The following is a 16,569-nucleotide window of genomic DNA, read 5'->3' as shown; positions in this document are numbered from 1 at the left end:
TCAGCTGTCTATTGACTATATATGAACACGGGGTGTAGTTTACTGCATGAATTGTCCTTGGTTGGTGCAACAGTTTGTGCAGGACCAGCCATGGGTCCAGATCTTGCAGCCTTCATGGTTTCCTTGTAGGACTCTTGAACCGTCTGAATCCTTCCATGTACCCGCTCTTTTATACCCCTCTCTTCTGTCCACCCAGAGTCCATCAGTGAGTTATAGCATGTGGCCGTATCCCCTGCTGGGTGGCGTCTCTCAGAGGACATCTATGTTGGGCTAATATCCACTTATTAAGTGAGTATATACCATGCATGTCTTTCTGGGTCTGGGTTACCTCACTCAGGATGATCTTTTCTAGTTCCAAGCAGTTACCTGCAAATTTTAAGTTTTCCTTGTTGTTAATAGCTGAGTAGAATTCCATTGTGTAAATGTACCACAGTTTCTTTATCTATTCTTTGGTTGAGGGGCATGTAGGTTGTTTCTGGATTCTGATTATTACAAATAAAGCTGCTATGAACATAGTTGAGCAAATGTCATTATTGTACAGTAGAACATCTTCCGGGTATATGTCCAGGAATGGAATGTCTGGGTCTTGAGGTAACAGTATTTCCAGTTTTCTGAGAAAGCACCAGATTGATTTCCAAAGTGGCTGTACAAGTTTGCACTCCAACCAGCAATGGAGGAGTGGTCCCCTTGTTCCACATCCTTGGCAGCATGTGCTGTCACTTAAATTTTTGCTTCTAGTCATTCTGGTAGGTGTAAGATGGAATCTCAGATTCGTTTCGACTTACATATTTCCCTGATAACAAGGGTCTCGAGCATTTCTTTAGCTGTTTCTCAGCCATTTGATGTTACTTTGTTGAATATTCTCTGTTTAGCTCTGTACTCCATTTTAAAATTTGATTATTTGGTTTCTTGGTGTTTAAAATTTCCTGAGTTCTTTATATGTTTTGTATATTAGTGCTTTGTCAGATGTAGGGTTGGTGAACATCTTCTCCCAGTCTGTAGGCTGTCTTCGTGTTCCATTGGTAGTGCCCTTTGCCTTACATAAGCTTTTAAGTTTCATGAAGTCCAATTTATTAATTGTTGATCATGGAGCCTGATCTATTGGTGTTCTGTTCAGGAAGTTGTCTCCTGCGCCAATGAGTTATATGCTCTTACCCACTTTTTCTTCTAACAGATTTAGTGTGTCTTGTTTTATGTTGAAGTCTTAAATCCACTTGAATGACACTTTTGTGCAGGGTGATAAATAAGTATATATTTGCATTTTTCTACATGTAGACATTCAGCTAGACTAGCACAATTTGTTGAAGGTGCTATCTATTTTCCATTGTATGGATTAGCTTCTTTGTCAAACATCAGGTGTCCATAGGTGTGTGAGTTTATTCTTGGGTCTTTGATTCAATTCCATTGATCAACCATTATATTTATATGCCAGTACCATGCCATTTTTATTGCTATTTCTCTATAGTGCAGCTTGAGGTCAGAGATGGAGATTCCTCTGGGAGATTTTTTATTATACAGGATTATTTTAGCTATTCTGGATTTTTTGTTTTTCCATATTAAGTTGATAATTGATCTTTCAAGGTCTGTAAAGAATAGTGTAGGTATTTTGATAGGGATTACATTGAATCTGTAGATTGATTTTGGTAAGATGGCCATTTTTGCTATTTTGATCCTCCTGATCCATAAGCATGGGAGATCTTTCCATCTTCTGATATTTTTAATTTCTTTCTTCAGAAACCTGAAGTTTTTTTTATAAGTCTTTCATATGCATGGTTAGAGTTTCACCAAGATACTTTATGTTTTCTTTGTTTGTTTGTTTGTTTGCTTGGTATGGTTATTTTGAAGGGTGTAGTTTACCTAATTTCTTTCTCAGCCCCTTTGTTATTTGTATACAGGGGGGCTACTGATTATTTTTAATTAATTTTGTATCTGGCTACTGTGCTGAAAGTGTTTTTCAGCTGTAGGAGTTCTCCTGTGGAATTGTAGGGTCACTTATATACACCATGATATAATCTACAAATAGTGATGTTTTGGCTTCCTCGTTTCCTATGTGGATCCCCTTGATCTCTTTTTGTTGTCTTTTGCTCTACTTAGAACTTCAGGTTCTATACTGAAGAGATATGGAGAAGGTGGGCAGCTTTGTCTTGTTTCTGATTTTAGTGGAATTTATTTGAATTTCTCTCCATTTAATTATATGACTTGCGGTATATATTTTTTATTATGTTTAGGTATGGGCCTTATATCCTTGATCCCTCCAAGACTTTAAACATGAATGAGTGTTGGACTTTTTTTTAAATGTTTTTTTGGCATCTAGGGAGATGATCATGTGTTTTTTTCTTTCAGTTTGTTTATATGGAGGATTACATTGATGATTTCTATATATTGAACCATCCGTGCATGCCTGGGATGAAGCCTACTTGGTCATGGGGAATGATTTCTTTGTTGTATTCTTGGATTCTGTTTGGAATATTTTATTGAATATTTTTGCATCAATGTTCATAAGAGCAATTGGTCTGAAATTCTCTTTCTTTGTTGGGTCTTTCTGTATTTAGGTATCAGGGTGACTGTGGCCTCATATAATGAGTTTGGCAGTGTTCCTTTCACTTCTATTTTGTGGAATAATTTGATGAGTATTGCTATCAGCTCTTCTTTGAAGGTCTGATAGAATTCTGTGCTAAAAGCATCTGCTCTGGGCTTTGTGGAGTAACTTGAGTTTTGTTGCTTTTATTTCACCTTCAAATGTCTGGTAGAGTTGGGAACTTGAATTCATCTCATTCTGAACTCTTATTATTTAGGTGGCACTTCAATAGTCTTCAATACTAGTGCTTGCTATATATTTAATTAAGTTGCCTTTTCCTACTAGGTTTAAATTCAGTAGGTCATATGAGTCTACAAGTGTATCTACTTTTTAGTAATTTTTCAATTTTTTGAAAATAAAATTTTAGACTATTTCATAATGATATTTCATATATGCTATACTGTTTACCTCTATATCTCCAATTTGTTGATTTGGGCCTTTTCATTTGCTTAGCTGTATTATTTATCTTTCAAATAAGCAATTATTTGATCCACAGATTCTTTGCATTGTCATTTTGAACTCCAGTGGGTCACTGAAGAGATCAGTAAGGAAATATAATATTTCTAGAATCAAATAAATATAAAGCATACTTCATCAGACCCTTTGGAATACAGCAAAAAACTCCACACTAATAGGAAAATTCATGATTATGAGTGATTAACTCAAACATATAGACAAGTCTGAAAGAACTCACTGGTGTTCATATTTTTGTATAGCTACTGACTTATTCTAATATTCCAAATTACATGATAATATATAGCAATTTAGTCTGATACCCTCACCTCATTTAGTGAAACTTTACTAAAATGTGGTCAATTTGGAGAACTGAGTGTAGGTTGCTGGATAAAATATATATTCTTGAGCCCTTTAGTGAAATATTCTATAGATATCGTTAAGTTCATTTGACCAATAAAATAGTATAAACCTAGTACTTTTTGCTTTTGTTGTGTGAATTGGTGGTCTGGAGACTGTTTCCTTTACTGAGTGAGCATTGCACTGACTAAAAATTATTGTATGTCATCTTAGCCATCACTCCAGCTATTATCTGCAATTCCCCATGTTTTTCGCATCACTTTAAAATATCCATCAATTTAAGCTGTTAAAATATATTGCACTAATTTTAGTATTTAAACATGAATAATGTAAAACACATAAACTTAAAAATAATATATAATAGCTACTTAGTGGTTTTCTACTTGGTTGGAAAATTTGGTTATCATTTAATTTGGTCATATATATCAGAGGAAATTAATATAATACTGTGTTATACTCATTATGAACATTTAAAATATATGAACATCTATCTATAGTCATATAGTATATGTTGGTCCATGCAAATTTTCTATGTATATAGATATTTTCAGCATTCTGCTTCCTCCCATTCTTTAATGTTTATATTCTTATAATAATATATGCATTTTAAGCATATACAGGGGGAGGTAATCCCCCTCAGGAACAGTCATAGGGGAGAGGAATAAGGGGAAAATGTGAGGGAGGGAAGAATGGGAGGATACAAGGGAGGGGACAACCATTGAGATGTAACAAGATTAAATTAATAAAAAATTAAAAAAACAATATATGCATTTTAAATTGCTAATGTTTTATGTTTGACAATGACATATTTATTTTTGTTTTTCCTCAAAAGAGTCTTCTTGTTTATTAGTGACCTTTTCATATGGATTTTAAATTAAGGTTTAAGATTAGTGTGCTGTATTTAAATTTAGCAGAGCTTCTTTTAAATAGTAGTCTGCAGGAAATATATACTTTATAGAAAACTAGCTTTTATTCACAAAAACATCTCTTTATTTATTTTGCTATTTAATTGTCCTTAGGGATAATTCATATTTCTCTGCATTTTCATAAGTAATTAAGAGTGCTATATATTGTGATATATTGTGGTAGTTGGTTTATCATCATCATTTTGATATTATATTTATCTCTTTCTAAATGTTTTCTGTAGGTTTATAAAAATCAATGGAATCCATGTACAAACTCCAAGTCTAGTGAGATTAATACATTCTCCTACCTTATCATAACATAATAAAACACTTGGATCTTATGCATATAATCATATAATTGTCAAATAATGAAAACTTCTCTTTCTAAGGATTGTTTAATAATAAATGCCTTTATAAATTGTGCTTAAGTTATATAAAGTAATTCTGAAAATTTCAGTGATTAGGATATGACTATTGAAGGAAGCAGCAAAAAAAAAAAAATAGAAAGAACTTAAGGAAGAATAAAATATTGAGGACATTTATAATCAGAGTCCAAGATGAGCCAGAGGAGATTAACATAATTGCAGCAGAAACAAGTCTGCATGTTACAGTAACACAGAGTTGAGGAGATTTGGAGGGAGAAGAGCTGCTACAATGATTTCTAAACTTGCAAAGATGCAAGCCTTTTTGAGAAGTCTTTTGGGCTGTATGATTCTTGCTAATCATTTAAAAATCCATTCTTGAAAAATGGCTAGGACAAAAGGCAGCTTCGAATCCTTAAAGTACTAAACAACATTAGTAAAGACTCAAAGTTGAGAAAAAAAAAATGACCAGATTTTTCGAGTAAATAAAAGTGATGATTATAATGCATCAGGTTTTACTGATGTAAGCTGAAAGGAGGAGTTCCTTGTTGAATTATCAATGTGCAAGATCAGTTTTAAAAGAATAATGAGGTTGATATCAAAACATAAGACAAGCACTTAATCCTGGCCTTCTCAACACAAAGTCGGAAAGCAATCCCAAATGTCTGTGGGAAAGAAGAGTGCAGCCATCAAGGTCAGAAATGATAGAAGGGTTGAAGAACAAAAGCAAAGGCTCTCTAAATAAGACCAATAATAACTTAAAAACAATTCCAAGAAAAGAAACACTGATAGCCAAAGAAAGCAACCAAAAACCTACCCAACTCTCTTAAGGGAAATGGGGTGTTCTTCTCTTAAGCGGTGTTTCTTCCTATTATGAATAAGGCTGCTATGAACATGGTTGAGCAAATTTTCTTGTTGTGTGCTGGAGCATCTTCTGGGTTTATTACAAGGAGTGGAATAGCTGGGTCTTGAGGAAGCCCTATTCCCATTTTTCTGAAATAGCACCAGATAGATTTCCAAAGTGGCTGTACTAGTTTGCATTCTCACCAGCAATGAAGGAGTGTTCCTCTCTCTCCACATCCTCACTAGCATGTGGTGTCCCTTGAATTTTTTATCTTTGCCATTCTGATGGGTGTAAGATGGAATCTCAGAGTTGTTTTGGTTTGCGTTTCCCTGATGACTAAGGAGGTTGAGCATTTCTTTAGGTGTTTCTCAGCCATTTGATATTCCTCTGTTGAGAATTCTCTGTTTAGTTCCAAGCCCCATTTCTCAATTGGGTTATTTGGTTTGGTGGTGTTTAATTTCTTGAGTTGTTTATATATTTTGGATATTAGACCTTTGTCAGATGTAGGGTTGGTGAAGATCTTTTCTCAGTCTGTAGGCTGTTGCTTTGTTCTGTTGACAGTGTCTCATGCCTTGCAGAAGCTTCTCAGCCTCATGAGGTCGCATTTATTAATTGTTGACCTTAAGGCCTGGGCTGATGCTCCAGCACACAACAAGAACATTTGTTCTACCATGTTCATAGAGGCCTTATTCATAATAGCCAGAACATGGAAACAGCCTAAGTGTCCCTCAGTAGAAGAATGGATAAAGAAACTGTGGTACATTTACAGTACGGAATACTACTTAGCTATTAAAAACAAGGAATTCCCGAAATTGGTGGACAAATGGATTGAACTAGAAATGATCATAATGAGTGAGTTAACCCAGAAGCAGAAAGACTCAAATGGTATATATTCACTTATATCTGGCCACTAGCCCAAGAGACATGTCCCATGAAAATCTTCACTTACCATGAAAGTGGGATAGAGGGGAGGACATCCTATTGGGACACTAGATGAGAGAAGCATTGGAGAATGGTGAAATAGAAGGATCCAGAGAGTCCTAGAAACCTACAAGAACATTATGAGGGGCAGATCTGGGCCCAGGGGTCCTGAGCAAACTATGGCACCAGCCAAGGACAATATGTGCAGTAAATTTTGAACCCCTACCCAGATCTAGCCAATGGACAGGACATTCTTCACAGTTGAGTGGAGAGTGGGGACTGAGTTTCACATGAACTCTGGTGACCCATATATGACCACATCTCCTGGATGGGGAGGTCTGGTGGCACTCAGAGGAAGGATAGCAGGCTACCAAGAAGAGACTTGATACCCTATGATTATATACAAGGGGAAGAAGTCTCCCTCATACACAGTCATAGGGGAGGGGAATAAGGGGAAAATGGGAGGCAGGGAGGAATGGGAGAATACAAGGGATGGGATAACAACTGAGATGAATAAATTAATAATAAAAAAGATTTCTTCCAGCTGATCTGGGATGAATAATACCTTTTTAGCGGCCCACATTAAATTGGGGAAAACAGTTAAACATGCTAGTAACAGCATTTTTGGTCCACTTTCTAACTTTTGAGAAATTCCAGCCTTAATTACAGTCCTGTATAGGACAGTTCACACACATTATATTTATTTCTACTCTAATATGTGGTATTGTACTCATACAATTCAGTTATAATATAGTGTTTACTTCCAGTATTTTGAAAGTGCTATTGCAGGCTGTTTAGGATAAGTAAGTTATACAAGTTAATTTTTAGTTAATCAAATCATGGTCATATCAATTACTAGTCTATTTTTATCACAAGAATATACATTCCAAGTGCAACAGATAGATATGATTCCATAGAAAGATAAGATAAAACAGTTAGATAAGGTCTTCAAAAACCTGAGAGACATATAGAATATGGCTTTTAAAGATGTTTTTATTGTTTTAAAGATTCATTGGCAATGAGACAGGTTAACACCTGGCAATACCCAGCCTTCCTCACAGAAGATGAGGAGCATCAAGGAACCTCCTTATGGAGATGGCTTCAAATGTGGCAAACAAGCCACTTGGCAAAATGTCCTCGTTTCTACCATAGACAGAATTCTTCCTAAAAATTGGCAAGCTTGGATGCAGGCAGAGTCAATGAACAAATCCTTTTAAGACAGGGCCAGCAAGTCCTCAATAGTTCCTGCCTCATGAATATATCTACCAGTATAATGGGCCAGAAAGCTGAAGATCTCCAACATTGTAGAGAGCTTTGGGTGACCGTTCAGGCAGCAAACTGTCTCTGTCATCTTCTCATTTGGGAAACTGCAAAACTGCACTCCCTGTATACTCAGGTGATTAATATTATTCCTTCTCAAGTGTCTGGTGGAGTTGAAGAGCAGATGGTTTAGTTTTACAATTAAGCTTAGTTGTTTAGAGAATAAGATGTTTTTAGGTCTAGATACGTGTTTTAAGTTGATAATAATGAGATATGATATTGATTTATGTTCAGAATTTTAGACTAACCAAGATAGGAAAGATGTTTTCTTCAAGGCTGTCAAATAAAAATAGCCAAAACACTATAAATGTAACATTTATATAATTCCTGATTGTTTCATGGTTCTTCTTGCTATAGGTAGTTTATTGTATTTGTGTGTAATAATATAAATGTATATGTAAAAAAGTGAAGGCTCAGGAAAGCACATTGGAAATGCCGTCAATGAGTAAGAATACCTGTGAAATCATCCTTTACAATCATGGGAGACAGCTCAGTGAGGAAAGTACTTATCTAGCAAGTATAAGAACAGAATTTGATCCCCAGAATTCATATAAAACAAACAAACAACTACAACAACAACAAACAAATAGTGGTATGTACTTGTAATCCTCCTAGAGGGGAGGCAAAAACATGTAAGTGCCTGGGTCAGCCAGTCTAGGCCATTTAGTGTCATCCAGTCCAATGAAAAACTATATCTCAAAAACCAAGGTGAGTGGTGCTTGAGAAATTATACTGAACACTGTTCTATAGTCTGTTCATGCATACAATTCCATATACAACCACAACCAGAGAATCAGACTCACACACTCACACACACAAACAGAAACAGAGAAAGAGACACTGAGACATGGGGAGACAGAATCTTTCAAGCTAGTTTGAGAGAGGCAACACTGAATAGCTAGACCCTTGAGTAAAGCCCAATTCCTTGAGCATAACTTTAGGACATTGTAAGGCCAGGATGACATCAAAACTCAGCACATTTGAGTATAAATCTCATGGGAAATGATAGTGAAATAGTTGGCAAGTAACATTGAATAGCACAGGGCCACCCCACTGGTAAGTGAATTTTCCACTTATAAGCTTTAAATTCAGTGATCTCGAACCATGTAACTAGAAGACAAGTACCACACAATAACACCACTAACAACAAGCTACTTCACTAAGTTAAATCCAAAAATGACAGGTTTGCTGCCACACTTCTGGAAGGAATCCTGGAGCTGGTTCAGCTTTGAAGAATTACCAACAGCATTCACCAACAGGAGTAAGATTCACAGATGGAAGGAATCAAAATTAGATTAATAATCTCAAAGTCTGTGTGGACTGACTTGTCCAAAATTTTATTGTCAAAAAAAAAAAAAAAAAAAAAAAGACTTTCTTCAGGGCCCATCCAAAAACAAAGAAACCAATTTGAGATCATTCTTATTAAAAAGTCAAACAGAAGAGAGATACTTTTAATGTATATTAATAGTGGTTGATAACAGGAATTCAAATCAGAAGATGAGTTTATGGTACTTGGGTAGTGGCATCTCAAGAAGAAAGCTAGGCATTGTAGAAACCTAGTCTCACTTTTCACAGGACATCTTTGTATGGTGGACCTGTGAGGGGAGGACAGTGTCAGGGCCATTCATATCTTTAACCATATAGCATAGACTTGTCAGCAGATGTCTCTGCTTAAAACTGAGTAAGAAAAGGTAGACATGCTGGACTTTACATAATGTCAAGATGTATCTCTTTTGGACCCACAGGTGCAGTATAGACCTCTGAGAGGAATCACCCAGCACTGGGTGGAAACAGATGCTTAAGACTAGCAGCCAAACATGTGTAAATTAGGAAGTCTTGTGGAAGTGTGGGAGGAAGGATAGAAAAACCTGGAGGGGACAAGAACTCAACAAGAAGACCAACAGGGTCAGCTAGGCCCAGGGGAGCTTACAGAGACTGAAGCAGCAACCAAAGAATGTGCATGGTTTGGACCTAGGTCCCCTGAACATATATGACCCATGGGCAGCGTGGCATTTAGGTGGGTCCCCTAGGAAGTGGAACAGGGGCTGTCTTTGGCATGAATTCAGTTGACTGTTTCTGGATTATTTCCCCCTAGCGGTGCTGCCTTGATCAGCCTCCGTAGAAGAGCATGCACTCAGACCTGATGTGACTTGATGTGCTGGGGCAGGTTGATATGAGTGTCTCCCCTTTTCTGAGAAAGGGAGGAGAGATAGGGGGAAGAGAATGGGAGAGTAGAACCAGAAGGAGAGGAGGAAAGAGGCTGCATTCAGGATGTAAAGTCAGTAAATAAATAAGCTTATAATAAAAAAAAAACACTTTAAAAATAAAGAAAGAAAGTCATACCCCACTCTCCACTCTACTGTGGAGAGTGTTCTGTCCATTGGCTAGAGCTGGGTAGGGGTTTAAAGTTTACTGCCTGTATTGTCCTTGGCTGGTGCCTTAGTTTGAGCGGGACCCCTGGGCCCAAATCTGCCTATCATAATGTTCTACTTGCAGGTTTCTAGGACCCTCTGGATCCTTCTACTTTGCTATTCTCCCATGCTTCTCAGAGGAAGGACAGCAGGTTACCAAGAAGAGACTTGATACCTTATGAGCATATACAGAGGGAGGAAATCTCCTTCAGGAACAGTCATAGGGGAGGGGAGTAAGGGAAAAATGGGAGGGAGGGAAGAATGGGAGGATACAAGGGATGGGATAAACATTGAGATGTAACAAGAGTAAATTAATAAAAAATTTTAAAAAATCAAGAAAGAAAGGAAAGAAGAAAGGGAGGAAGGAAGGAAGAAAGAAAAGAATTTTAGTAAGTTCTAAGGTCTATAAAGTGCCTTAGATAGAAGACAGAGATACTATTTTTTTTTTTTTGTCAACACGAATGTGGGCTGTAGGGAAGTTTGGTTATATTTCAACAAAGAGAAGCCGTGAAGGGTAGATTATTTCATTAGGTGGAAATCGTAAAATAGGAGGATTTTTAATAATGGAGTAAATTTATTCAACTACTCCTATCTAAGAAACATTGTAGTATTTCAAGCAGGTCCTGCCTTGAAAATCTGGCCTGATGGCTAATTCATAACTTGGAAAGTGAGAGAGTTTCTTAGTTTTATATTCTAAATAGGATAAAAAGTAGTTAACCTTACTAAAAGAATCACAATAAGACTTTATTAGAGTGTTAGTAACAATAAAAAGGAAATATGCACATGGAAAAACATTACAGAAGTTAGATAATTAGTGCACATCAAGAATGTTGATGACTACCATTATTGCCATATGTTAAAAGTATGATATATGTGGCCAAACATAAGATGGTCACGGAGTTTACTGCTATTGTGGCACTGTCTTTGTATTTGGGTGGTTATTTTATGGCTTAGAAGTTAATTTATACTGACATTTCAGAAAAACAAATTTGATAATGTATCCTAGGCTATAAAGAGGTTTCAATAGAGAGTATAGCTCTTCATTCTTGCCTGGCTGTTACTGTGCAACAAGGAGTGCAATGGTCAGACAGCTTCCACCAAACAATCCACCTGCAAATCTCCACTTCTCAACAACGTTGCCATGAATATGGACCACATGCACATGCTGGCGAATGTGCTGTGGCTTTGACTCATGTTAGAGTTAATGCACTGAAGAGCTCTTTTTAAATCACTAAACAGTCATTGGATTCGATATCATAACTATTACAAATGAACTTGACAAAAATAGTTCTATAGGTAGAGGGAATTGGAGGCATTGTAAATCTTTGTACAAACTCTGAGGGTGTTTACTACGGAGGGTAGCAGAGAAGCTGGTGGTAACAGCTTGGGAACGTGAGATCAAGAAAAGTTATTTCTTACAGAAAATAGAAATACACAGATAGAAAGGATCCAATAGAGACGGTAAATGAAGAATTCTAAGGGATGGAAGAAGCCCTGTTCTTGAGCAGGGAGCAGATAGAAATCCTGGTGTATGAGCTGAGGGCTCAGTCTTCAGAGCATCTATCTACTGCCAAAGCAGGGAGGCCCCCTTACTCCGTGAACACTCACTCCAGTGTGCTTATTCAATAATGGGCTTGCCTTTTGTTTTTAAAATATAATTTAATGACATAAGACACTCAAATGTGAAATGATAAATTTTAGTTATAAAATTTGCTACCAATTACAGCCAAGGAATCTGAAATGAAACTGTGGAGTTTTCAGTGCAGAACTGTGGAGCATTTCTCACTGTGAGAGGGAAGCCATCCAATACAATGTTAACTCCAGGCTCTTTTGTGAGTGATCATTCCCACTGGAATAGTGCGCCTAGGTCACTTTGACTGTAGGCAGAAGATTGATTCAATTTGGCATGTCATCTCCTTATGTACCTAAGGGGTTTGTGGATTAGCCCTTTGCTTGAAATTATCAGTGCAATAAAGCAAAGTTGATGGCAACAGAGTCCTTGTTCTCACCAATGCTAGAAATATTAACTATCTGACCTTTTACAGAAAACTCTGAAGATCTTTGGTTAAAAAAAAAGATTCAATTGAGGTAGGCTTCTAAACTTTTAGATGAAAATAAAATGGGTCCATTAAATATGCAAGGTTGTTAATATATTAGGAATAGAAATAATTTATTTTGTTATTTATGTGAGTATGAGTTTACTTGCCTACATCTGTGTGTACCTCAGACATGGAGGAGCTAAGGAGGCCAGAGAGGAAAACAGATGATTTGCATCTGGAGATAAAGCTTCCATGTGTGTGTTGGGAACTGAACTCAGGTCCTTTGCAAGAGTAGCCAGTGCTCTTACCCTCTGAGCCATTGTTCTTGCCCTTACTTCACTTCAACATGTTGTAAAAAATGCAACATTAAAATATTTTTCGAGGACTGGATGTATTGTTTACATTTTTATTTTCTTTAAATTTGATTGCTGTGGTTTATTATCTTAGTGTTGGTAAATAATAATAATAATAATAATAATAATAATAATAATAATAATAATAATAATAATAATAAGTTCATTGAAGCTATTTCTATGCACTTCAGGGTGTATTTCCATATTTTTATATGTTTTTTTATTTGGCTTTCATTTGTTTTGGTAACTTGGCACTAATATGAATTGTCTGGAAAAGTTTTAGGCACAAAATAACACTTCCCAGATGGTCGTGGAGCAAGGAACGATGACACATTATTGTTTCTTCCGTTTTCTTCCTTATTTTTATTTCAATAGACTCTTTTCAGAGTACTCTTATGTTCAGCGAGAATGGCAGTGGAAAGTTGAGAGGGTTCCCACAGAACTCTTCAACAATCAGCAGTCCTGAGGAACTGTGCTGGTACAAGCCTTACCTCCATGGGCCTGAACTGCAACTGTACATCATTACACCAAAAGCCCATGGTGGACTCTGAGGTTTGTTCTCACTGTTGCACATTGTATTGTGAAAGAGTGGTAACATGTATTTGCCAGTTCAGTAGCTATCCTGCAGACTAGATTACTGCACAAAAGCCCCCTACACTCTGTTTATCCCCCTCCCTCACAATACCCCTGCCAAGTATAGGTAGTTTTATTTTTCTTTTCATTCTTTTTCCTTTTCGAGAATATCATACAGTAACCCTTTCGGGTGGATTTTTTGGCCTATTAGCATGTATTTAAGTTCCTCTATGCTTTTCCATTGTTTAAGAGTTCATTTAATCTGCTTGTACATGTATGCCTGTGTGTGTGTGTGTGTGTGTGTGTGTGTGTGTGTGTGTGTGTGTGTACATGTACAAGTATGTGTATGAAGTCAGAGGTTAGAAAACAACCTCAGTCTAGTTTCTCAGATGCTTTCAACTTTTTTGGGGGGGAGACTAAGTCTTTCACTGGACACATAAGCTAGGCTGGCTGGTATTCAAGCCCAGGGTTCAGCCTGTCCCAAAGTCCTCAGTACTAGTATTACTTATTACACCTCCATGCTCTCTGAAGATCAAATTCAGGTCCAACACATGGGTCCAGAATCAAACTGGAGTGTGGCACACTTTAGAAATGAATAACATTGATTTTACCCATGGCACCACAATTTATAAATAGACCAAATCAATGACATCTTGTTTGATCTAAGTTTGAACAATTACAAATGAAGCTTCCAGTGTAATTTCCTTTATTTCATCTACTCTGATTTTCTTTTTGTATGTTATTCCTCCTTTGATAATCTATGCATTTCTTTCAGGATATCAAATTCACAGTCATGGAGGTTGGGGTATCTATATGCTACCCTGTGTGTTTATATGAACGTGTACTATGCAATTGTAGATGATGTGCATATAATGTGTATTTGTAATGTCTGTGTGTGCGTATCTATATAGGTGAGTGTATATATACCTTTGCCAAGATGTGTGCGTGGAGATCAGAAGACAATCTTTCTTGCTGTAAACACTGTCCTTCCCTTGTTCACTCCTGTGTACATGAAATAGATGGCTTGTGAGAGTGTAGGGATTCTTCTGTCTCCATGTCCCACCTTTCTGTAGGGACACTGAGAGTGCTGGCATCTTATGTGTTTGGCTTTATGTTGGTACTGGGTATGCAAACTAAGCTCCTAGTTTAAGGTGCCTGTATCGTAAATGGTTTGTTCACTGGGTCTTTCTCATAGACCTTATTATCATTTCAATGTCTAGAAATGATCCTTCTTTTTTATTTATAACACTAATAATTTGTTCATTCTCCCTTTTTGGGCAATTAGTCTAAGAACTTAAATTTTTATTTCCTTTTCAAATAATTGGAATTTTGCTTTACTGCTTTTCATTTTGATTTTTCTATGCTCAGTTTCATTTATTTCGGTCTAATTTTATTATTTATTTTACTATTCAATTTTGGGTGAAATTTATTCTTTCCTTAATTTTAAGGTAGAACATTACACTATTTTATACATTTATTATTTTAAAATACCAGTAAATATATTTCCTTCTAAGCTTTGCTGTTACCGAACTCCAATATTTTGTTAAGTAGCATTTTGCTACTATTTATTTCAGATATTTTAAATTTCCTTTTTTTGTTGTTGTTGGCTGAATCTTTTAATTATATAATACATTTGCATTTAAACTTGATGGTTTACATGAAAGAACACAAATTGGGAACAGAAAAAAAAAAATACCATAGACACAAAGGAAATATTTCACTGAACATTAAGATATAGACATACTATTTATTTTAATAACACATAATGTTTATTTAAAATATATGTTTGCTCTTAGAGTTGATGTATAGTAAAAGGAAAAGAACACATGTTAAATTTCTTGAGTTTGTTTTTTAGTGAATATGATGTTTAGAAGTATGCTTTTTCATCTCACAGTATTTAAAGATTTTCAGCTACCATTTTGTTACTGCTAGGACACACTCTACCATGTACAAACTTCTTCTTTCTTCTAAAATTACAGAGGGCAGTGTGATGACCGGAACTTCCTCTTTCATAGCTGCTTATTTTATGGTAAGAAAGATAAGCTGCTTGATGGCAGAGGGTTGGCTTTAAAATGCAGAGAGAAAAGCATCAGTGTGAACTCTTTTTTTTATTTTTATTTTTTATTAATTTATTCTTGTTACATCACAATGGTTATCCCATCCCTTGTATCCTCCCATTCTTCCCTCCCTCTCATTTCCCCCTTATTCCCCTCCCTATGACTGTTCCTGAGGGGGACTACCTCCCCCTGTATATGCTCATAGGGTATCAAGTCTCTTCTTAGTAACCTGCTATCCTTCCTCTGAGTGCCTGATACCATTTAAGAATAGCCTTCATGTACTTGCAAGCGAGCTGTTTCTTCTTCTATCTCCTTCTTTTGTGAGGCCAGATTAAGATGAGATGTGATGCTTTCTGCCTGATTGGTACTCAGCCTCCAGCTCTGAGGGAAGCTACTCTAGGAATGACTGTAGGCTTCAGACTTTTTCAAACCTACTTTATTTGGGGTTTCTTTAATTCTTATACCTCCTTTCCAATCCACCTGCTCTAGATAGGAGAGAAAAGAAGTTAATGGTAAGAGAAGAAATAGACCTTCTTAGACTCAGTTCTTGGGAGTAATTCCACTGGCACAGTCAGCAGGATTCCAGCAGACCAACAGCAAACCAACAATCCAGCAACGATGACTGCAACCCCAGTAGCCAGAACCCAGAACAGCAGCTGGATCCCGCAATCTGAAAGCATTCTCTGGAGCAGATCTCTCTAGGTGTGTCTCAAGGTGGAGTGATGAACAGCCAAACAATAGGAAAAGATGCCAAGACCAAAAGGCCAGCCTCTTGCTTTGGGAATATATATATTTTCCCTCTGAGAGTCCTTACTAGGATGTTTCTCAGCTAGCAAAGACCAAGCCCCCCCCCCAAAAAAAGGAGAGGTTCCTCTTTGTTCTCTTGTAAGTCTGTTTCTCATCCCACACTTGGGATAAAAACAAAAACATGTTTACATGAATTTGAATTTGAAGATCCAACCACCTCAGCCTGGAGAGCAGGAGGTGTTCAAAGGTCTTGATCCAAATCGATGTTGTTTATTATATCAGATGATGCTAATTGCCTTGTCCTTGGAATGTAGAAACATCCACTCTGGGGTAATAATGCTTTTTTTTTTCTGTGCCCAAGGAGAAGAATGTAAAGGATGTCTCCAATGAATCATCAGCTACAGAAAATGGAGTTCTTCTGGCCAGACCATGATGTTTTTTGGGTGAGTGGCAGGGGTGAGGATTGGTCTGTAATATAGTCAGCAAAGGATTAGCTTCAGATAGATTTTCCATTAGTGGCTGGTGCCAACTATAGAACTGCAAGTGTCATTTCATACACACTCTGTGTTTCCCAAAAGCAAACTTGTCAGCTATACTTGTAGAAGAATAACTAACCACTCAGAATAAAATTATTCACAATATGAGT

This window comes from Acomys minous (genome assembly GCF_964271855.1).
Source record: "Acomys minous genome assembly, chromosome: 1".
NCBI lineage: Eukaryota > Metazoa > Chordata > Mammalia > Rodentia > Muridae > Acomys > Acomys minous.
Note: the sequence above shows the minus strand (reverse complement) of the source record.